The sequence below is a fragment of the Ceratotherium simum genome, chromosome 9 (assembly GCF_057802395.1).
Source record: "Ceratotherium simum simum isolate JZ-2026a chromosome 9, ASM5780239v1, whole genome shotgun sequence".
In the NCBI taxonomy this organism is placed as follows: Eukaryota; Metazoa; Chordata; class Mammalia; order Perissodactyla; family Rhinocerotidae; genus Ceratotherium; species Ceratotherium simum.
In genome coordinates this window covers 8,116,572-8,140,945 of record NC_141908.1, presented here as the reverse complement: position 1 = coordinate 8,140,945, position 24,374 = coordinate 8,116,572, and positions in this window count along the sequence as shown.

The following is a 24,374-nucleotide window of genomic DNA, read 5'->3' as shown; positions in this document are numbered from 1 at the left end:
ATATTTTCATTTCAACTTGATGGATTCCCTTTAACATTTCTTAGGGATGGTCTATTCACAATAATCTCCTTCAGCTCTTGATCTTTTATCTGGGAATGTTTTAATTTCTTTCTCATTTTTGAAGGACAGTTTTGCCGTGTATAGAACTATCAGTTTAATATACTACTTCCCTGATTTCTGGCCAGCAAAATTTCTGCCCTGACATCTACCCATAATTTTATTAAGGATCCCTTGTATGTGATGAGTGACTTTTCTTTTGCTGCTTTCAAGACTCTCTGTTTTAACAATTTGATTATAATATGTTTCTGTGTTGGTCTCCTTAGATTTATCCTACTTGGGTTGGTTGTACTTCTTGGATTTGTAGATTCAAATATTTAATCAAATTTGGGAAGTTTTCACTCATTAGTTCTTCAATTAATCTCTCTATCCCTTTTTCTCTCTTTTTCTTCCAATACTCCCATAATGTATACGTTTCATCTACTAGATGGTTCCCCATAGAGTTCCTTAGGATACTCTAGTGTTCCAAAGTTCCTTAGTCTCTGTTAAATTTTCTTCATTCAATTTTCTTTCATTTTACCCCTCAGATTTGATAATTTCAAATGTCCTTCTTCAAGTTTGCAGATTCTTTTTTCTATCCACTTTTTTCTATCCACTTGAGTCTTCTGTTGAACCCCTCTAGTGAATACTTCAATTCAGTTATTGTATTTTTTAGCTCCAAAATTAATTCTATCTATGTTGATAGTCTCATATTTTTCACGTATAATTTTCTTGATTTCCTTGTCTATTTTTTCCTTTAACTTTAGAATATATTTAAGAAATTTATTTTAACTCTGTCTAGTATGTCTGATGCATGTGTTTCTTCAGAGATGGTTTTGCCACTTTATTGTCTTCACGTTAGTGGGCCATGTTTTCCTATTTCTTTGTATGCCTTAAAATTGATGTTGTTGTTGTTGAAAATTGAGCATTTGGGAAAAAATCACCTATTCCTGTCTACAGACTGGCTCCGTACTGGGGAAGACCTTCACTAATTATCAGGGCGTATTCTGACCATGTGTTTTGCCTGTACTTTTTTCAATACCTTCATATACACAGCTGCTTTTAAATATTTTAATTTCCCAAAGAGTTTTATTCCAACTTCTCAGAGGGGCCTCAGATGATCTATTGTATTTCTCCACCTGTAATCTTTTATCCCAGGGTCTGTAGGTCTGTAATCCCTGGCAGCTTTCACAACTAATGCTCACTGCTGCTTTTTATAGCTTTTCCTAGCCTGAGATCTGAGCTATGCCACTTTTCTCCACCTGAGCTTTGAGCCACGTGTAACAGGCCAGTCCGTCGGGCAGTCCCTAGACAGGTTAGAACATTACAAATAAGATCTGCTGTATTCCTTCTGGCTAAGAGAGTAACTTGGGAATTGGGCTGCTGCTTCCTTCAGACCATGCTATGACATACTGTGTTGCACATGGGGCAAGGTTGAGTAAAAAGACCATGGAATTTCCTACCATTGTGTATGGCTTTTTCTTGATTGGACATTTGTTTGGTTGCTGTAGACCTTTGATCATGTTCTAGAGCTCCTATAAAGTTATTTTAGACAGTCTCTAGTATTTTTTTTTAACGTGTTTGTGGGGATACTTCCTGTCACAATCTTGCTTAAGTCAGTCTCCGACAGTCATGTTTAACTGATTATCTTATTCTATTTTTATTTATTGTGATTATTGATCAATTTGAAATTCTCTTTGCCACCTTTTCTTGTGTTTTGACATGTTCTTCATTATTTTCTGTGTTTGCTTTCATTTTTACTCTCAGTGTAATGTAGGGGTTAATACTGTGGACTTGGGATTCAGAGATTTCTCTGCTGACACTCCTGGCTTCTCGTGGACCAGTCACGTTGCTTTGGGCAAGTTACATCTTTGAAGTCCTCATATGTGTAATGGGGCTAGCATTACAGTTACATTAGGGATTCAGGATTCAGTATATGAATTTTGTGGGAACACAATTCAGTCCATAGCAGACACTTACAGCAATTGCCTATTAGTGGTAAACCCTAGTTTGTACTTTATTTATTTGGAGGGTTTTTTTGGGGGGGGATGAGGGCGGGCTTGGTTTTACTTTTTTTCTGAATAAGTCATTATTTTTCCCTCATTCATAAAAGGTTGTTACACTAGTCATACCATTCTAAGGTAACAGTTATTTTTTCCTATCACTTTGAAGATATTTCTTCCATTGTTTCCTGATATTCTTTGTTGCTCTTTGTAAGTCCACTGTTTCTTTAATTATTGTTTCTTATATTTCTAGCTTTTTAAAAACATAATTTGTCTTTGACATTCTACAGTTTCATTGAAATGTCTTTGGATGTAAAATTTTCTTTCTTTATAATATTTAGAATAAGTTAGATTTCCTGAATCTTAAGAATCATTTCCTTCATAATTTCTCAAAAATTCCTAGTTGTTAGATAATTATGTTGGTCCTACTCTCTCTAAATTCCTATGCTTTCTTTCTCTCTATGTTCTCTTTTGGAAATCTAAGTAAATATACATTAGACTTTTTCACTTTTTCTTCCATTTATCTCAATTTTACTTTCACTTTTTTTCTGAATTCTATGTTTTGGAAATTTATACAGATCTTTTCACAGTTAACAAGTTATTTGTTCAATTACATATAGGTTGCTATTTAATATATCTACTAGGCTTTTGATATCACAGGTGATATTTTAAATTTCTATAAACTCTATTTGATTATTTAAAAAATCTATTCGGTGATTTATAAAGCTATTTTCCTTGCTGATGCTTTTAATTCCCTCTTTTGTTCAGAAGTGTTATTTTTAGTAGAGTTTCTGTCTCCCTCTCTGTTACCAATCCAATCCTCTAGATTAAATTTGCTTATTTCTAATTTTCATTTGATACTCATTCTTCTGGTAAAAAATCTGTAGGTGTAAACTTACTTAATATGTTATATCTGAAAGTGCTTTCATTTTGGCCTTATATTTGAATGATTGTTCACCTTGATAGAGAATTCTATGTTCACAGTTATTCTCTCTAAGCACTTTGATTCAATTGTTCCATTTTCTTCTGGTATTTGTTGTTGACGACATAACATCTGCTTGTCTTGAGGAGAATACATTACAATCATCATTCACTGGTAAGTTATCTGTCTTTTCTCTATGGAACATTAAAGAATTTTTGTTTTTGTAGGTTTTTTTTTTGGTCTCGTTGATGTTCTGCAGTTGTATTACTATGTGTTTATTTTAGATTTATTTAATTTATTTTCTTTAATACTCAGCATGTTCTTTCAATCTGAGCCCCATGATTCTTGTAAATTTCGGAAAACTCTCAGTCAAAACCCCATTTTGAATATTGATTTTCTGTCATTCCCTTCATCATCTACTTCTGGAATTCTTATTAGTCATATGTCAGAGTCTCTTAATCTGTCTTTCTGTTTTTTAACTTCCATTTCATATTTTTCATCTTTTTAGCTTTCTGTATACTGTTTTGCACTGTACTCCAAATCACTATATATATATTCTAGGTTTTACATCATCCTTTGAGGATTTTGGTTTTGGTTATGTTTTTCTTTTCCATATTTCTATTTAGATGGCTTTTTTCCTTTATTCGGGTCATTTCTCATGTCACCATCTCAGAGAGACCTTTTCTTATCCCTTTATGTAATGATCCCCTCCTTCATCTCTCTTATCTCTTTTTTTGTCTTTATTTCTCTTCATAGCTCTTCCTACTATGTGAAATGTTTGTTCTTAATTTCCTTCCCTCCTTCTTTTCCTCTCTTCACTCTTGACTTTCTCTTTCACTACAAGTCAGTAGTAGTAGACGTCTCTGTTTTATTCATGGTTATATTTCTAGCACCTAGAACAATGTCTGATAGTAGATGCTTAATAAATACTTGATGAATGGATGGGACTCTTTGATTTCTCTTGTGTTGAATCAAATCTGTGATTTTTGTTTTTAAGTTTATTGTTTTTTAAAGTAATATTATTGATTTTTCTAACTTTTGAGGATTTTTAAATATATAATTACTTTTCCTGAAATTTTTTTGTCAGTTAAATTAATTTCCTGACTTTTTGAATTAGTTGGCTGTCTTACTTAGCCTAACTTTATCCCGGTGACTGGAATCTCAGTTTGCCTGTTCCCTATGAGAAGCAATTCTTTCCTTTCTTACTCCCTTTGTGCTCTCCTCTCTCTCTGTCTGGTGGTTTAATGATTCCAGACATATTCCAAAATCAGGTTTTAGAGCAGCACTTCGGGCTTCCATCCTCAGTGGTATCATAGCTCGCTCACTGCTCCTTGGGGTGCTTGGGTGTGGTCCTGGTTATCAGATTTTCTCCGTTATCACTCCCTACCTTAGTTGTGTAGGTTGACAAGAAGCAGCCCAGATATGCTACAATGACCTTTCTCCCCACTTTTTCACGGGTGAGGGCTCTGTTCTAGCCCCTCTTTAGGCACTGAGTCTAGATCTACTCTTTTTCATTCATGGAAAGATTTTTTCTCTCTGTTATGATAAAAAGACAAGCTTCTAGTTTCCTCTACCTTGTTTGAGAGCAGAAACTCAGAGTGCCAATTTGTGGCTTCAGCTCATTTACTCATGCACATTTTAAGAGTAGCTAAGTCTTTTAGTTACAAAAGTAAAAGACTACCTATCAAAGTTATGTGCTCAGACCAGAAGGGGAGGAAGGGAATTTAAAGCAAGAATTTATGCGAAGTTTAAAAATGTTAAGTATAATACAAATATAGGAGTACATACAATAAGTATACAAATTAGCAAGTTATCATATAAACAGCAGGTTAAATATCAACCAAATCAGATGACAAACATTGCTTTCATGCCCCTTCTGTTTTTATGTGTAGTTACTTTCATGCCCCTTCTGGTTTTATGTGTAGCTACAATTTGCTTTCACTGCTGTAAAAATATATCAGGGCAGGGGCTGGCCCCATGGCCTAGTGGTTAATTTCAGCATGCTCTGCTTTGGTGGCCTGGGTTTGGTTCCCGGGCGGGGACCTACACCACTTGTTGGTGGCCACATTGTGGCAGCGGCCCACATACAAAATAGGGGAAGATTGGCACAGATGTTAGCTCAAGGTGAATCTTCCTCAAGCAAAAAGAGGCCGATTGGCAACAGATGTTAGCTCAGGGCGAATCTTCCTCAGCAAAAAAAAAAAAAACATATTTGTATTTATATATATAGATATATATCTATATATATGTGTGTGTATATATATATATATACATATATATACATATATATATATACATATATATGTATATATATACACACACACACACACACACACACATACATATATAGGCAAACTATGGCCTGTGGTTCAATTCCAGCCCACTACTTGTTTTTGTAAATCAAGTTTTACTGGAACATAGTCATGTTTTTCATTTACATATTATTTATGGCTGCTTTTGTGCTAAAATGGCAGAATTGACTCTTGCAACAGAGATTAGATGATTCATAAAGCTGAAGATACATAGTATTTAACCCTTTACAGAAAAAGTTTGTCAATCCCTTCATTATTTAGTTATACTGCAATATTTTATCCATTTTAATGTTGATAGAGATATAGATTTTTACTAATTTCTGTTACTTCAAGTAATGCTGCCATGAACATTTATCTACACTTCTCGTGGATCACACATGTGTATGTCTCTGTAGGAGTATATTTAGGAGAAGAATGATTGGATTTTGGTACACATACCCTCGATGTTATGAGACAATGCAAATAGTTTTTCAAAGTTATTTATCAATATGCATTTCCACTATCAATGTGTTAGATTTCCTTTTGTTCTACATCCTTGGCAAATTTAATACTATCAGACCTTTTAATTTTAGTCTTTTTGGTGGGCATGTAGTTTTAATTTGCATTTCCCTGATGGTTAATGAGATTGATCATCTTTACACATGTTTATTGGCCATTTGGACATTCTCTTTTCTGAAGTCCATATTCAAATTTCTTCCCTACTTTTCATCTGGATTGCACTTTTCTTTTTAGGTTTTGAGTGTACAAGTTATTTGTTAGTTGTATATGACAAATATTGTGTTCTACTTTTCCCTTGGCTTTTCATCTTTAAATAGTTTCTTTTGATGACAAGAAAATCATAATTTTAATATGGTCCATTGATCAAGATTTAAGATGATTGTATTCTATTTATTTTCTGTTGAAAAAATATTTCTCTATCTCAAGGTTATGAAAATAGTCTCCTATATTATGCTTTATTTCTAGTAACTGTATTGCTTCACATCAAAACTTCCCCCCACTGTCCCATAATGCCACATTTGTAAAAAACCAAATGAACATAAATTCATGGGCCCATTTTTAGGGCACTGTATTTTTTTCCAAAACTACACTGTCTTAATTCTTGATATCCAAGGGAGCAAGTCCTTCTGACTTACTGGTCTTTAGGAGTATCTTGGATATCCTTGAGTCTTTTCCTTTCCATTTTAAAATTTAGAATTAGCTTTTCAGTTACACATACACACATATGAAACTTGCTGTGATTCTAATGTAGATAATATTTATTTAATTCAGTTTCGGGAAATTTTTATTAACCTTTTTGCTTTAGCTTCCAGGAAACTCTGAAAATGTTTGATTTAACATTGACCTGCATGTTTATTTGAACTTTCTCCCTCTCCTTGACCCTGTATTCCACTTTTGCATGTTTTCTTTTTTCCATTTTTTCTTTAAAGTTGCCTCAAACTATATTTAAAGTAAAGCAATACGTATATGCAGTTAAAACTGGAACAAGACTGTGTGGTGTAACCCATTATCATCCATATATATCTGATTAGGAAAAGATGATTAAAACCTGTGTCATTTTAGAAAACTATAGATGTAGCTTTTGGATTCAAGGCATAGAGATTCTAATTTCTGTAGGCCTGAGGTTTGACCCAGCTCTCAAAAGTTTTATAAGCCTAGCAGGTATTTCCAATAAATGAGTCTAGGTTGAGCATTGCTGGTTTAGGATGTTGTATGGAGAACAGGGCCTCTTTAAATGCTAATGGCAGCATCCTCTCCAGCCGGGAACAACACACTGAGACTTGTGTTTGGAGTCACGGTTAATTAATTTCCAACAAATGAATCATGAGCATATCTGTCTAAATCTTTGTGTACCATCATAAAATTCTGCCACCCTATGGAGATGGATTGATGTGAACATGGCAGTTGAGGCTTGTTTTTTTCTTTTTTTGTGTGCATGAATGTAGTTCTCACAAATAAATTCAGTCCTTGGTGAACAACTTCCTAGGTATGTGTCTGTTCTCACTGAACAAACACAGAAGAACTATGCCAGGCTAAATTAATGAAGCGAAAACGCGACATATTTGGTAACCTCATAAATTTCCAAGTATGGATTAAAAATCTTATTTCCTTCCATTCTTATCTTCAGATGTATCCATATGAGAAAAAACCCTCCAAAGAGGAAATTTTTAAGGCACTTTTAAAGTAAAGTAATATTTGCCGGGTTCATATATCACATGGTGGGCATTTTTTATCTTTTACAATTAATCCCTTCAATCGGTCTGTGAATTAAACAGCTATTTCTATTTTAAAAATTAAAAATATTGAAATCAGCAAACAAATAAAGACTTAGATTCATTGAGCAAGTAAGAGCAGAGTCTGGGTTTGCATCTTAGTTTTGGCCTTAGCATGTGGCCCTCACATCACGTTCTTTCCAACGCTCATGCTACCAAAGGGGTTTGATGATGAACATGGAAGGGACAGGACCGTGTCTGTGACCTTAAAGAATCACTTTGCTGCGTGAAACAGATAATAATTATTTCTACTCCCTTCACTGGGATGTTATGGCTCAATTAACATTTGTAAAGATGTTATGGATGAAATAACGGTAATCACTAACAGGCATTTAGTCCAACAATCTCTTTGGGCTTTTTGCTTTTTATCTTCCAACTTGCCATAGCAATGGTACTTGTTGGATTTATGAACACATCTTGGGGGTTTTTCCCTCTGCTTGTTCAGAACACCTAGATGAGAAATTGTCTTCACACAGAACAAGGTTCGGCTCTTTGTGGTAGAAGGGATGTAGAATGAATGAGCCAGAGAAAACTGGTGGCACAGAAAAGGAGAAGCACAGACCAGGCCAGACAATTATATGAGAAAAGCTGTCTTGGTAAGGATTGCACTCTTAGCCGGGGATATATCTGACATATTTGACAGCTTCAGAGGGTTATTTTTTAACAACCTTTATCTTCTACACAACAATATTATTTTTAGTAATAATCATTCAGTTTCCAGTAAAGATAATTTTTTGATTCATTATATGATTTTAAAACAACTAAAAACTAAAAAAAAGAGTATATTTAAAGATAATATTCAAGGAAAATATTGCATGCAGAATTAAAGTTTCCACTTACCAAACAAAAATATTACATTTTGCATTCTGCTTTACTGTTTTACATTTTAAACAGAAATAGAAATTTAAAATGGTCATGAGAATGACAGAATGAAAGTCACTTAAGTTCTATTTCTTCCTCTTTACAGTTCCTGGGCTATGAAGTTTATTTTGACTCTACTGTTTAAACACAAGAGTACGCAGCACTACAGTTCTTGGAGACACGAACTACACCCTGAGTGAGCTGTGCTCAGAGTAAGCTCAAATGTGTCCAAATCTTTAGGAGCTTACTCTAAAAATCAACTCCTATAGCTGAGCCCCTTGTCAGGGGCTGACTGTATCACTGGGAGTTCTTAAATTAACTCTTATGTAGAATACAAAAAATAGGTAGTAAAAATTTTCTCTTTGACACATACATATGTAATATCAAAACTCAACAGTGACTGCAAGAAATGTTTAGAATTTAGACCAATAAATGATTTTTTTCCAGAAGGAATATTTTATCTTTGGCATGGTTTACAATTGATTAAGCAAAGTGATAAAAAAAAAAGCAGGCTTTGTCAGCATTATTATTATTTTTTAAATTCTCTACAGACAATGCATACCCTATTGCCAGCATTTGGGGCGAATTACTCCCACTCCCTGGTCTACCTTTGCCCGTAGCATTTTTTTGTAAATGTTCTGTCACCCCAATCCTACAGATCTTGGTAAAAAGACATTTCACTACATAAAACACCTTCAAAGAAACCAAGCAAAGATAGTAAGTGTGCATGGCACATGGCAAGGTTAAGCCAAAATGGATCTAGGTTTCCTTGGTAAATCAGGGAAATAACAGAGTGCCAGTAAAATAATCTGTGAGTGAATACAAGGCTAAGAGCATCTGGTGGGGCCCATGTGTTCCACAAGAAGCTGGGATGTCCAATCTGCAGGAACGTGGTATACAAACATCAAAAAATAGCAGGGATAACTTAAATTCCTCCCTCTCCACAGATGCTCTGGGGATAATCCAGCTGGATATTGGCTGAGTAATTAGAGTTGAGGTGCAGAGAGTCCTGAATAAGAAAGCATAGGACATAGACATCACAAGCATATTCATTGGGGAAAGCCAGACAGACACAGAAGGGAGTGCATTCTGAAGGATGTCAGCAGAGTGGCAGCATGGATTAGTAAAATCATCATAAAATAAGGTATCAGGCAGAGCTGGGCTTAAATTCAGACTCTGCAATCTATTAGCTGTATCCCCTTGGCCAGTTTACTTAACCTCTCCGACCATCAGAGTCCTCATCTGCAAAATAGAGTAATGATACCTAATGTTCCTGTATTGTGACAAATATAAGAGAATAATATTAATTTAAGTGATAATTGTCCCCGTGTTTAAACTATGATACTAAAATAATACCACCTCTTTTTTGTTTGTTTCCCTGCATCATATCCCCAGCCCTTGTCTTATCTGACCCTACACTAACCTTACCCCCACTCCACCCCAGAGCCTCACTGCACTCTCACCCCTCCATCTAGGTGACTTTCAAAGATTGCATGGGACTGTCATTTGGTTACATTGGTTAGTAATAGAAAAAAAAAAATGGTGCCAAGGGTTCATTCTCTAGACTGCAGTGTCTTTGAAGCAGGGTTATTGGACTTCCTCTGGATGGCTGGCCATCAGGGTGGGAGAAAGCTCAGAGACACTGTTAGAATGCCCACAGTTCATATTATTTGGTACTTAAAAAATCTTGCATGTGCAATGGTTGTTTTCAGAGTCTCAAAGTGGTAGGCTTGTTGAAATTCCCCTGGTGTCCTTGAAAAGGGTACATTCTTGTTCTACATCCATCCATTCAATCATTCATTCATTAGGCAAATATTCATTTAGTGCCAATTATGTCCTAGGTGCTGTTATAAATGTTGCCAATAAAGCAATAAACCAATAATGGAGAAAGAAAATTAAAAAGAGGTAACTATATGTGGCATGTCACAGATTGTGACATGTTTTGGAAAAAATGAACCAGAGTAAATAGTCAGCTATTGGTGCTATGATAAGGCTTCATAGTATCCTCAAATTTCAGTGGCTTACAATAACAAACATTGATTTCTCTGCTCACAGGCTGTAGTTGGCTGTAATGAGTCACTTCCAGTTGATTTCCAGGTTCAAATCTGCCCCAACTCTGTTTCATCCTCCTTGTATTAGTGGCCTCCCGGAGTATGTTCTCCTCATGGAGAATGATAGGAACACAAGAGGGGGATTGGAAATTCTTGCTGCTTCTTAAGGCCTCAGCAAGGAACTGCTACACTCTGGCCTTGGCCCACAGTCTATTGGCCCAATCAAGCCACATGGGCAAGCCCACGATCATTGGGGATGTGAGGGATATACTCAGTCCACAGTGGGTTGCATTGCAACATCATATGGCCAAGGCCTAGACGTATTATTCTACTAAGGGAGGGAGTAAAGAACTAGGGACAACAATGCAATCTACCACACAGGGTAAGGATGATGAGGAGTGTCAGGGGAGGGAGAAACCCGTTTTGGTACAGTGATCAGGGAAAGCCTTACTTAATAGATGACATCTGAGCAGTAACTTTGAGGACGTGAGCTGAATAAATACTTGGGAGGAGAATATTCCAGACAGAGGGAACAGATGGTGCACAATACCTGAGGTGGCAGTTTGCTGGAGAGGCTAATGCAGCTGGAGCAGTGTCTGGGCTGGAGAGCTGGAGGAGATAAAGTCCAAGATACATTGGGGCAGGGAAGAGCGTGGTGGGAGCTGGAGCAGATAACACAGAAACATGTGAAGGTCTCAGTCTTCACTCTGTGTGAGATGGGAAGCCATTGGAGGATTTTGAGCAGAAGAAAGATGTGATTTGATTTAAGAGGTAAAAATATAACTCTGATGGCTGTATTGAGGAAGAATGCTAGAAGACAAAGATGGAAGCAAGGGGCTTAATTAAAAGTTTACTGCAATAATCCCTACATGGAGTGATGATAGCTTGGTCCATGGTGATAAGATACTGGATATATTTTGAAGGTAGATCTGAGAGGATTTGCAGATGGATCAGATGTGGGGTATGAGAGAAAGAAAGAAGTCAAAGGTGATTCCAAGGTTTTTGGCTTGAGACTAGAAAGGTTTGTGGTCAATAATTGAGGTGAGGAATATTGTCAGCCATGACATTTAGGAAATCTGGTTCTCATTGGTGGTGATAGTGACTTCTCTTCCCCTGATCTTCAATGCTAGGAAACCTTTATCAAAACAGTGCAACTACCAGAATAAAATTTTCATTTAGTTTTTTATATGTTCTACTTAAACCAAACCACCGTATCATATCAGCTGAAATTATGTTCACGTTGACTTTTGTCGTACTTTGATTTTAAAAGTCATGGAAAAAAAGATCCTAGAAATAAATAATTCATGGAAACTACATTATAAAGTTAATTCTAACCAATAGCGTGTCATTAAAATACGAACATGCAAATAGTTCAATTTTATTTTTTAATTAACTCTTCAGATGTAATAGCAGACAATTGTCCTTGATCAGGTCAAATGCTATATTTAAATGCCTGACAGTTTGTAAGTCTTTAATGGAAATCAATGGGAACAACTTTCTGAAAAGTACTATTTATTTTAATCTTTCCAGTCTGTTTTTAATAAGGACTAGGACTTAAAAATAATTTCCAAGAGACTCTCTGGTTACAGTTGTCTATTTTTTCCCTAATAGATTCATAGTAGGCACTTACCCCTCTAGTATCTTCCCTGCTATATCTAAACCCTAGTCACCAATTCCTTTTTCCTTTTTTCTCGCTATCTATATACCACCCTATCTTTCAAGGGTCTACATAAATCCCACTTCCTACAATCAAGGACCCTGCCTCCAGCCCACACTGATCTCATATACGTCAATGTGATTTTTATATGTAAATTATTGTTTTTCACATATTAAAATATGCTTTGAAAAAAGTCAATTGAAAGCGATCATTCTAAGAAAACAAGTATTTAATTTTTGCATGTTGTTTCTCCTACTGTGTCCCTTCTTTCCAGTGGTTCTTGGAATTAGTGTCCTAGAATGGAAATATGACAAGTTCCTGACTCCATTTAGTGTCTTACTGAAATGTTCTGAACCACTAGACCATCAGAGTGCCTGATTCTGGAGTGTGGAGAAAAGGTGGGGCTGGGAGGCAAGGTGTGAGAGTTGGGGTGGGCAACTTGTGCTCCCATTGTGTGGTGTAGTCCTCGTATATTATAGAAAGGAATTGGGTTTGAGGCTTGAGCTGTTTTGCTGATGTCCATGGCATCTCTTACTGCATGAAACTAGCAATAAGAGGCTGAGGTGTGCACAAGGAGAGGTTGAGTGCAAACTGAATCTTCCTTGCTAATGGACTGTGCACAAAGAGGATGATAAACACAAGCTCATGCACCCAAGAGACAATCAATGTTATTACAGAAAGGGAGAGTAGTTTGCCAGTGCCACAATCCATGAAGTAAGGATCTAGCTGTCCTCTCTTCACCAGGGCGACAGAGTATGAGGAGGAAGAGGGGAGATGCAAAAAAGCAGATCCTCCTCCCCTGCACACCAAGCTGCTAGAGCTACAAGGCTAGTCATCTCTGAGAATTTCGAATGGGAAAAGAGATTGGAGTTTGTAAGTGAACGACAGTGAGCCTTAAGAAGCAACAATTCTTGTAATAATTGAAAAAGTTTTAACTTTGTGAACTCAGGGTGAAGTTTTATTTATTCAGTGATGGCAGAAGAGTGAAATAAAACAATTAGTGGTATACATTGGGACAAATTAAAACATTTCATGCATATAGCCCTTAATTTGAGTTTCTTCATTAAATTGACTATTTTCTGAGCCTAGCTTCCTATTTCAGAAAAGGGAATAACAACACTAACTTTGCAGAGCTGCTGGAAAGTACTAAGAGCCAGGGGCTACTAATAGTGATCAGAAAATACTGACTCCTCATACCTGGCAGCTTAAAGGACACGTGAGCAATGAAGTGGGATTTTATCTCTTTCTCAACATTTGTAATGTGCATATGTTTGGTAAATAAATGTTGACTTCTCACAATTTGTCTTTTCCTGTAGTATTTCTGTAAGCTATTCCCATCCCACAAGTATTACACACTTGGTCTGATGTTAAAGGAAAACTGTACTCTCACCTTTCCATTTACACTCTTTGTTCTGAACTGTTTGTTTCAGTGCCTCATACCTCCTGCTTATACTGCAGTGATCCCAACTTCCTAAATCATTATTCGTTCTAAAATTTCAGGTCTTGGTCTTCCTTCACCCTTGGCACTGATTTCCAGCATAGAACCATGACTTTTCTTCAATCACCATACAGGTTTTCTGAGTCTCAGCCTGCCTTGAGTTAAGCATCATTTAGTTCTATTCAGCAAGGCATATCTACCACGCCTGTTCAGGCTTGTTGGAAGTTAACTGGGCATGAGTGATTTTTCTATACATTTATATGTACCAAATCCTCTCATAGACACTGTTGAGAAAAGATTATAGTCTCAACACTCATAATGGAAAGATTGCTTGCTACTTCTTACCCACTTTGGATTATGTTGAGAAGCTTTCCATATAGATTGTAAACATGTAAACATAAGGAGTCAACACCAGTTTTCTAACATTAGCTGAATGAAGAACAAGAACTTTTAGTCTTGTCATAAGTAAATTAAAAGAAACGCATATTGTCCTAAGCCTTCAAAGTTCTTTCTCTTCGACTCTTGTTTGGCAACGCTAACACTATTTATAATTTCTCAGATCAGAAATAGCCACCCTCTGATTATTTTAATATAAGTGGCTTTTCTATCTCTCTTTCTCTCTTTTTAAGCAGTTATTTTTTAGGAATGAACATCAGGATGCACAGAGCAATTCATCATCTAATCATTCATTTATGGCTGAAACTCCAAATCAAAATGATTAGATAGAGTGACTCTGAGTATGTACCTTGATTATTACTTTTTCAATTTGACCAACTGAAGAGAACTTTATTTTATGCTTGAAATTATTTTGCTCTACTCTTTTACTTAAAATCTTATAAATAAAAAAAGATATTTAATGGAGATAAAATGTGGTTCCTTTGGCACAAGGGAGATTTCGCATATAAACCCATAGAAAGAAATCTAATCAACATTTACGAACAACATTGTTTTGGTTGATTCTCTAGGGTTATTTTCACTCACAATCTAGCAAGTAGATAATTTTTTGTCTCATACTTGATACTAGAATAGTTCTTGTTTCAGTATGGAATAAGGCAGATAAGACATGCTTAAGACTTTTTAAGAGGCAGCATGGCAGGTGAAAAATTGCAATCTTTGGAGTCAGCCAAATCTGCATTTAAGTTCATATTTTATCACTTCATAGATGAATGTTTTTCTGGGACATATTACTAGACCTCTCTGAGTCTCAGTTTCCTGGTTTTCCAATGGGGCTAACGATGACTACTCTTCAATAGATATCATCTACTAAGTGACTAGCCTAGGGTGATTATGTGTTAGGGAATCATTTGAGACACACTTGCAAATATATTATTGAATACATACAACGCATATATCATATTTTGTCTTCACCATTTCAGAGGAGCTGATTTGATGGGAGTTATTTCAATGCAGCTGAAATAAGCCATTAAACATTAACTTGGACAGATGAGCCAACTAAAACTTAGAGAAGTAATTGACTGGCTCAAGGCTACACACAAGCAGGACAGAGGTGAGGCCACACTCTTGGCCTCATGGGCTAATATTTTCTTTATCTTGACCTAAGGCACCGATTATGTCTGAAAATAGTACAGAATTTAGGGAATATTAGGTGTTAGTGAGAACTGGATTAATTGTGATTAATTGTGTGGACTAGCTCTTTGCATTGGATAAAATTAACGACTATCTTTCCAAAATCAAATATTGAAAAACAGTCAGAAAACTAGGAATAGAGTGATATAATTAAATTCACAATCTTTAATATATTATATTTAATATATTTGACATTTTATTTAATCTTTAAGTAAGACATATTAAGCAAAAGTAGTAATAAAGTTGATTTGTAGTTATTTCCTCTTGCAGTTCCTTTTTCCTATTTGTAAAAGGGGGAGTTGGGGCTATTTGGTTGCCTTTAAGTTTGTTATTCTGGATCAAAATAGTTTGGGCATTTGCATCTGGGTGGGGGGAGAAACCCTATCTATTATTCACTGTCCAATCATGCCTCTTTCTTAGAAATTTCTTCCACTTCACATATTTTTGGAAGCCTACCACATTTGTACCACATAAGACCAATTGCCCCAGGATTGTAACCTGACAGAGAGGGCAATTAACCCATAGCATGCACTGAGCCTTTCAGATAATCTTTCATGAGAAAGTGAATTGGATCTATTCATTAGATTGCAATATCATACAGAAATAAATGGATACAGCAGACAGAAAGATGAATGAAGGCTTCCAATATAAGTAGATTATGGGAGGGTAGTTTAGAGACTCAGGAAGAGTCATTCTGAAAAATTGAGATTGGAGCAGATGTGACAAGAGACACACAAGTCAAGAGGAATCCTGTACCTCCAGAGAGAGAAGAAAGATCTGAAAGGAGAGTGAGACAGAAAGTTTCCAGTTCTCACTAGACACAGCTGAAATTTCTGCTATGAGTTTTCTTGACATTTCAGTAAATCTTTCCAATAAATTCTTATTTTTTGGTCAATCTGAATTTGTTTTGGTTTTTGCAACCAAAGGATCATGTTCCTAAGACAATCTTTGATTGTCAGTTAAACATATGGCTGTGTTTTAAATTCAGTGATGGAGAGAAAAGGTGCCACATAATTCTAGAAGTTCCTCCATTTTGTCACAGAACCTTGAACTGAGTAGAAGTCCAACAAATATTTGATTTGAATCTTGAACATTGTGAAGAAATGTGTTCTGAAATGAAATAGCCTAAACTTTTATGTAGCAGCCATCTTTTCAAGTCAATTTCATTGGGGCACACAACAGAGGGGATTTACTACTACGTCAGTTGGTAAGAATCATTGTCATAGTTGGAAAAGAAAAGATACAGTGAGAAGAGGACAAAGTTTTTTTCTTTTTTCTTTTGTTAAAACCATCTTCAAGGAGCCAGCCCAGTGGCATTCCACGTCAGCGGCCTGGGGGTCATGGGTCCGGGGCATGGACCTACTCACTGCTCATCAAGCCATGCTGAGGTGGCGTCCCGTATAGAAGAGCTACTACATGATACACAACTATGTACTGGAGCTTTGGGGAGGAAAAAAAAAGATAAAAAGAGGAAGATTGGCAACAGATGTTAGCACAGGGCCAATCTCCCTCAAAAAAAAAAAGTCTGAATAAATTCTATTTTAAAACCATCTTCAAGAACATTGGATTTTCTGTTGAGTATAGAATAGAGCAATTGGAACCTAAAAGGCTGGAAAAATGTTGTTTATTAAGAAAAGTAAAAAAAAATCTCTTTTTTCATTTGAAAAATATCTAGTAGACACTAAAACATCTGGTTAAAAAGTGAAATCTTTAGTGACACATCTGGATGTTTGCTCATAAGATGTCAAACATGAGGATAATTGAAAATATGAAGCTAAATTACTTAAATGTTAAGCTTTCATCCAGATGTTTGATGCTATATTAGACTAAAAAAAATTTATGTCAGACATTGAAGTAATCGGGAATATCTAAATGCCACTATAAATAAAATAACATTTCTAATATGGTTCATTGGAGAAAAAGTATTAACCAACGATTAGAGACAACACAAGAAATTTGCTTGTTAGTTAAAGCTTTTTCCATCCGATAAGTAGTAACTATTAAAACAAGGGAATATAGAATGAATATTCCTGGGGGGAAATTCGCCAACTGACTGACAAATAAGTGTTTTTCATTTCCAAACTGATTTTTTTGTTTTTAGTTTTTATACATAGAAGTATCAATGAATTCGAGTTTTTGGCCATTTATTAAAGAACATAGGAGTTTAATTTTGGAAATGAATTAGAAAATGGGATGAACTTTTGAATTTCAATCCTTTTGCAATGTTTGTTTGTGAAGAATAAAGTGCAAGCAGCTGTAATTCAGCTTCAAGTACCAGACGACATAGCCAGGGTTGGCTCACCAATTATATCCTATGGGAGAATGGGAAGAATGAGACCCTGAGAGTCGAGGGTAGCAGAAGGCATTTGGCTGACACAGCAGGTTTAGCCAGACAGGTACTAAATCCAGGCAGGAGAGGGGGTGCAGAGAAGGAAGAACTGTACACCTTCCTTCTCTGCAGGAAGGAAGGTCGTGCAGGCAAAAAAGCAAAGTTTACTGTCTAGGGAGCCAGTGGAAGTTAAAGGTCCCACCAAGTCATGCTAGTGGACAGAATTGAATACTCTTCAAGGGCAAAAAACCTCTACATGCTCTGTTAGATTTTTTTATTGGCTTTGTTCATTTAAGCTGAATTAAAATGTCTTCCATCAAAACACCTCCATCAAAATGTTGGTAACAAATTGTGGCATAACCACATGTGTCTGTTCACAATGAAGAGTGAGCATTTTAAGCCCCATTTGCTTAAGAGGTAAACTGGGGCCCAGAGAAGTCCAGCGACACAGCCAATGGGAACACTCAACTATGAAGCAGCAGAATGTGAACACAAATCCAGGACTGGCTAGCTCTAAAGGCCACATTTTTTTCACTTATTATGCTGCCTCTTAAAACATCAAAACATCAGTTGCCTTTTTCTGCTGGGGACCATTTTATAGATTAATGTAGATTATAGGTTACAGATATGCATCACAAATTGACTCGAGAAACAAATCTGATTATCGAAAAGATTGAACACGTATAGCCTATCGTATGCATGGAGAATGGAAAACATGGAATAATGAAAAAGGTGAAAGATTTTGTGGTCAGAGAGAGATAGATTTGAGTTTAAGTTTTACCACTCCAATTTTGAGCAGGTAACTTAAAGATTCATTTATAAAATGAAGGTGACACTAATACTAAGTTTTCTTTAGATTGTCATCCATTTAAAATAAAGTTTTTTGAAATGTGTAACTTCGTAAACTTGATTCAGTGTTTGGTGCATATAACTCGATAAATATGGAATGAATGACCACCTGAGGAAGTTAATTTTCTGTTGATGTCTATGTCTACAGACACACGTATCTGTATCCTTACCAGTCTTTATCAATACTTCTCTCGAATTCAGGGTCAGGGTTGTGTGTGGTGTATTATGGTCCACATATGTCATCTCATTCAAGAAATCATTTCAGTCTTCAATCAAGAGTTAAACCTTTTGGGGCCAGCCCAGTGGCGTAGTGGTTGGGTTTGCGCGCTCGGCTTTGGTAGCCCAGGCTTACCGGGTTGGGCTCCCGGGTGCGGACCTGTGCACCGCTCATCAGGCCATGCTGTGGCAGGTGTTCTACGTGTAAAGTAGAGGAAGATGGGCACGGATGTTGGCCCAGGGCCAATCTTCCTCAGCAAGGAGGGGAGGATTGGCAACGGATGTTAGCTTGGGGCTAATCTTCCTCACACACACACAAAAAGATCTAAACATATTGTCAGACAAGATTTTGCCCATTCTAGACTCCTCCTTACTTAATAAGGCTTTGGTAGGCATCTAGGCACGGCCCTAGATGCTTGGAGCCAGAGCCTTTAACTAAGTCAACAGCATAGAAAGAGTTAAAATTATATCTGCCTGGGTCAGGTCTCAGACAGGGTAACCCAGCTGACTTCTGGAGCCTCTCAGCCCTTCAGAGCAATATTAAAATATTTTACCATTTGATATTCAATAGTATCTTCCCGTATTTTGTTTTCTTGTATGATTGTTTTTAATAGCAACCGAAGTATGTGTGGGGCAGTGGAGTGAAGAGGGAATTGTGTTTTTATGGTAAACTTTATATCAGAATCTGGCTTCTGCAAATTTTTATTCATTAATTGATTTTTTTTCTCCTTCTTGTGATGCCTGACTTTTGTGATGGAAAATCTAGATGTAAAATTCAGTCTTTTCTTTAATACTGGCGAAAAGTCCTCACTCACAGGCATTTGCCGTTTGCCACTTTTACTAGAGATATGGTAAGAGGAGAGGGGGGAAGTGGTGGTGTTCACACAGAAGATTACTACAACCCTCATGAGTTATTGATAGATCCTGTTCTTTAAAGTCCTTTGGCCATCCCACTGTGAGGACTTTTTACCATGCCTTTTATCCACAGCTTCAGAACACGTCCTGGGCTCTCTTCTCTCCCTTTTCCTTCACTACACCTCCTTCTGTTCTCTTTCTCTTCCTCTCATTTTCTCATGTCCTACTACTTATCCACCATTTGTATTCTCTTGGCTATTGTTCTGAGGGTTTTAACTTCTACTGTAAGGTGATGATCAATTATTTTCTTTAAAAAAGATCTTCCTAAGTAGATTTTTGGTGAAGCTATTATTTCATTATTTTATCTCTGCTTCAGTGTAAATGGTGTCTTACTGATATTCACCCAGGTACTTTTCAAATATTTAATATATCCAACCAGTGACTTTTAGATTTTATTTTTTAAAGTTATGTGGTTTAAAATATATTGGCACTGTCTGAATACTTAGTAACACCTAGATCAAATGGTTTCAGTAAAGGCAGGTACAGAGATTTGTGTAATTCCATTATAATTCTATTCTTCCAGTTTTAATGCTTAAATATTCTCATCAAAGAAGTTATCTGTGGATAGGAATGCTGCTTCCTCTTCATTCTCATTTGAAGTAAAAAGTGTGAAAGTCCCAGCTAGATTCAGTAATTGGCTGTCATACACTAGTTAGAATGCTGCTTTGAAGAAGACCCACTTCTTCCTCTGCTGTTCTGTTTCCACCACAAAATATGCAAAATGGACAGATCACAGTGGAATGCTCATTTTTATTGCTTCTCTCTCATTTCTTTTTTTTTTTTTTTCCCCCAAAGCCCCCAGTATATAGTTGTATGTCATAGTTGCACAGCCTTCTAGTTGCCGTATGTGGGACGCGGCCTCAGCATGGCCGGAGAAGCGGTGAGTTGGTGCGCGCCCGGGATCCGAACCCGGGGCCACCAGCAGCAGAGCGCGCGCACTTAACCACCAAGCCATGGGGCCGGCCCCCACTTCTCTCTCATTTCTAATACTTATTCTATTCTCCCTTGGAGTAAGGGCCAAAGATTTGGAGATTTGAAACACAAAACAATTTGAACGGTGATGGATTGAGTCTGTTAGTTGACCAGGAGACTAAAGCAGGACAAATTAAGAGAATTGGAGCTAGAATACTTGTAAATACTTGTAAAACTTGTAATGTTGTCTTTATACAGCTGAAAGCAGGAATTTATCACCTGAGAGAAGGAAGAGCTAGGTCTAGGGGACAAAAAGGAGAGAAAGACATTGTTGTGAATTTGTTTCCTGAATGCTTTGTTTCCTGAAATTATCAATCACATGCCCACAGTCAAAAATGGAACTCCACCTCTAAGAGATTGCCTTTGCCTGACTTCTGAACACAAGTGCCTCTCAAAGATGGGGATGTGTCTGTCAAGGAAACTGGCTTTACTTTGCAGGTGCAGGAAAGAATTGGTTTACAACATAATTATTCTCCTTGAGCTAATATTTCAAACACTTGCACTTATTTACAGGTTATTTCACTTTCTATGGAAGAAACAAGGCTTTGTTTTGGCTCCCTTCACTGAACAGGATGCTTCCCTTTCTCTCTCCCTCACCCCATCCTTGTCCCTTTCTCTCTCAACACAATTTGCCTTTCTTCAGAACTTTACCTGAAGCTTTCCTTAAAATGTCTCAATGTAAATACATAATTAATTTTGTTTTTTTGTCTTTATTGAATGACATAAATGTAGCTAAAATCTCTTTTTCCTGATATGTGACTCCCAGCTGGTCCAGCCAGCAGGGAGGAAGCCCTGGGATAAATCCTGCATCGTCTGCTTTCTTTGCTATTCCTTTCTGAGTTGATCTCTCTCATCTGTCTCGTAGGGAATCAGCATTAGCACATCTAGTAGATCTCATAGAAGACATATCTCACTTGAAGTCTCAGGATGCTCCAGTGACAAGGCAGCATGCAGAGTTCTGAATGAAGCCAGGAACTGAGCTGACTGGGCTAGTGAGGGGCATCTGGTGATTGTCAATGTTGTCATAATTGCCAGGCTAGAACCACTTTCCACTTATTATCTTAGGGATGAACATTTCATGAACTGGAATGCCAAGAAGGAAAACAGGTGGAGAATATTTCTGAGCAATTGCCTGGTTAAGGGGCAGTGGTCTCCAGCTCTTTTTTATACCTGGAAGAGTCCTAGTTAACCTTCAAGATTCTGCCCTATTGTCCAGCCCTGCCTGATAGAAGAATTAACTTGATTGCCACATTGAGGTGTATCCAAGGAAGGGTCAGATGCAGTGGGTCTGGGAATGTGCATTTCCTATTTCACTAGTGTTCCAGTTGATTCTTTTAATTTTGACCTGGCTACATAGGTGTCCACATTCTCCTCCTAACCCCAGTCTTGCCTATTCGTCCTTATGCCCCCAGTGCCACCATAGCTCCTGACATCAAGGTTCTTAGTAAATATCTACCGCATGAATGAAAAACAGCATATATACAGCAAGTGCTTTTTAGGGTCCAGCCTCTGAGCTGTGCTTTGGGGATTCAATAATCTTCAAAAGAGTCTTTGTACAATAAGGGCTGTCGGTCGGCTGGTACAAGGATATTAGTGGTAGCTATGAGGACTATTGGTTGTTTAGGACCTTCTCCCTGAAATAGCTGTATAGTCTATTCTCTAATAGAAAGCCTTAAGAGTGCAGACCAGTGTCCTCTAGAGAAAAACAGCATAGAAACTATTAGAAAACATGGCACCAGTGTGGGAGAAGAGGGATCTTACGTTCTAATTTATTTTTTTTTGGATAAAAATGGTGAGCTCTGAATAGCGGAGCTGACACTGACCTGCTGTGCTGCCCACCTCCCAGGAGCAGGTAGCCCTGGGACTTGTGCCGAGTGGCAAGGCCGGTCCTCACCACGTTTACCAACTTCTCCTCTCTCAGTGAGTTCTAGTTTGGCATGGCATCACCACACTCAAGGACTCAGCTCACAACTTCAAATGGCAACCTGGCAAAGCAGATATGGAATTTTGCTTATTGTGTATCTGTCCATTGATGGATATGTTTGAAGACATTACCAATTTTAGATATTCTGAATACTCTCAATACCTTCTCAGGGGCAAATCTTATGCTTCTATAAAATAATGAGAAGATATGAAAGAAAAGACATGAGGATTTAGTAACAAAAAATAGTTTTAAAAACAAAAATGGCTGAATTAAAGACCTTTGGAAATTTAGACAAAACATATAACATGGCTGTTCTTCAGATTCTCTGTTTAGACAACAGGGAGAGAACATATACACAATTGTTGATAAGGTTAATTAAGATAATGTGTAAATTTTTGGCACGTTGTATAAAAGCTCAATAAATATTTCTCTTCCTAAATTTCCATTTTATTTTACTATATAACTGTGTATAAGGCCAAGTCAGAACACCTTTCTATACATAGCATAGGAGTAACCAGGAAAAGTTGGAATATTGGTAAAAATGACTCACAGTTATCTTTTCTCACTTTAGTGGGCACCATCTAATATTGCTGGATCACATCACTCAGAAAATTTTTGAGAAAAGACCCTGAAAAAATCACACAAGCTAAGCTGAATATGATTGATGATAAGGCATTGAAGGTGTAAGTAGTTATTCTCAGACATTAGTGTATCCATGAATCATCTGTGAAGCTTGCTATGACTTTATACATTCAACTCAGCCCTGGATTCGACTATCCAAAACTCAGCATCAGTGGGTCCCAGTATCAGACTTTGAGAAACTCAGCTCTATAGTATGCTCTCCAGATTACCAGGTAGGAAAATGACATGTACTTTAAACCTGTCACTGAGAGATAGAAGCTCGTGGTTTGGGAACATACTGTGGAAAAGGTTTTCTGTAGATGAAGGGTGTTCTGGAGCCCCTCACACCACACCACACAGACTGCTGTTAGGTAACGTAAAACCCAAGAATGGCATCTGGTAATGTGTGCATAGGATTGCACTTCAGGGTTGTCTCAACATACTTATTAATGCTATTCTGAAGAAGAACGATTAACTCTTTCAAAATCCATTAGATTGTTGAAGGAAGGGGGAAGGATAGGTTTCAGTGATGTACTACATCATACAATGTTGGATAAAATTTTTAAAAAGATCAATGTAAGTCTTCTATGATTATTTATAATTTTATTTGTAAATAATTATATTTATAGAAATATAACAATTGTCCCTATAATGTCACCAAATAAAAAGAAAATTGTGTTGTCTTCTATTTGAAGAATTCCACTTGTTTTCACTTTTTTCACATTCATCCCCCACAGTTTCTTCTTTGAGATAATGCATCTGTTTGCAGCTTGCAGACCACATCCAATGCATTTTTAATCTTTAGTGGGCCATGACAAACTCAGAGGTGATTAGAAATTCCAAAGGAATATTTTTTTAAACTTCACTAAAGTACCATTTTTCCTTTTTACTCTTTGTTTTCTTTGGAAAACAAACAAAGTTTCTGACTTTTCTTAGCCACCTCCCTCCAATGTGTTCTTGTTCTGTGTCGTTAGCCAACAGGCGTCTGGGTAAATGTTGGCCCACATCCAAGATGATGATTGCTTTTCATATGCACTGTCTTTGCTTTCGGCTCTCTGACTAATGGCTTCTGTTTTTAATGGATGATATTTAGTATGATTAACTCTCAGGTGATGAATAGATGGTGTTTCTGAGAGCTAAATAATGAAGAAGCAATTAAAGCAATCTGATATGTTGTCTTTACCACAAATCAAATAACACTTTTTCTTCCTGTTCCTTAGACTATGGTTTGGAGGTCAGAAGGCTGTTCTAACTCAGGGAGGAGAGCCCTCGGCAATGGTCCTGGGAGAAATAAAGACAGAAAACATGGTAAACACTCTTCAGCATCAGACTCACCTGGGTTTAAGCTCTTAGAGTGTGTTATTTGAAAAATAGGCAAGTTATTTAATTCATGAGCCCCAGTTTCTTCATC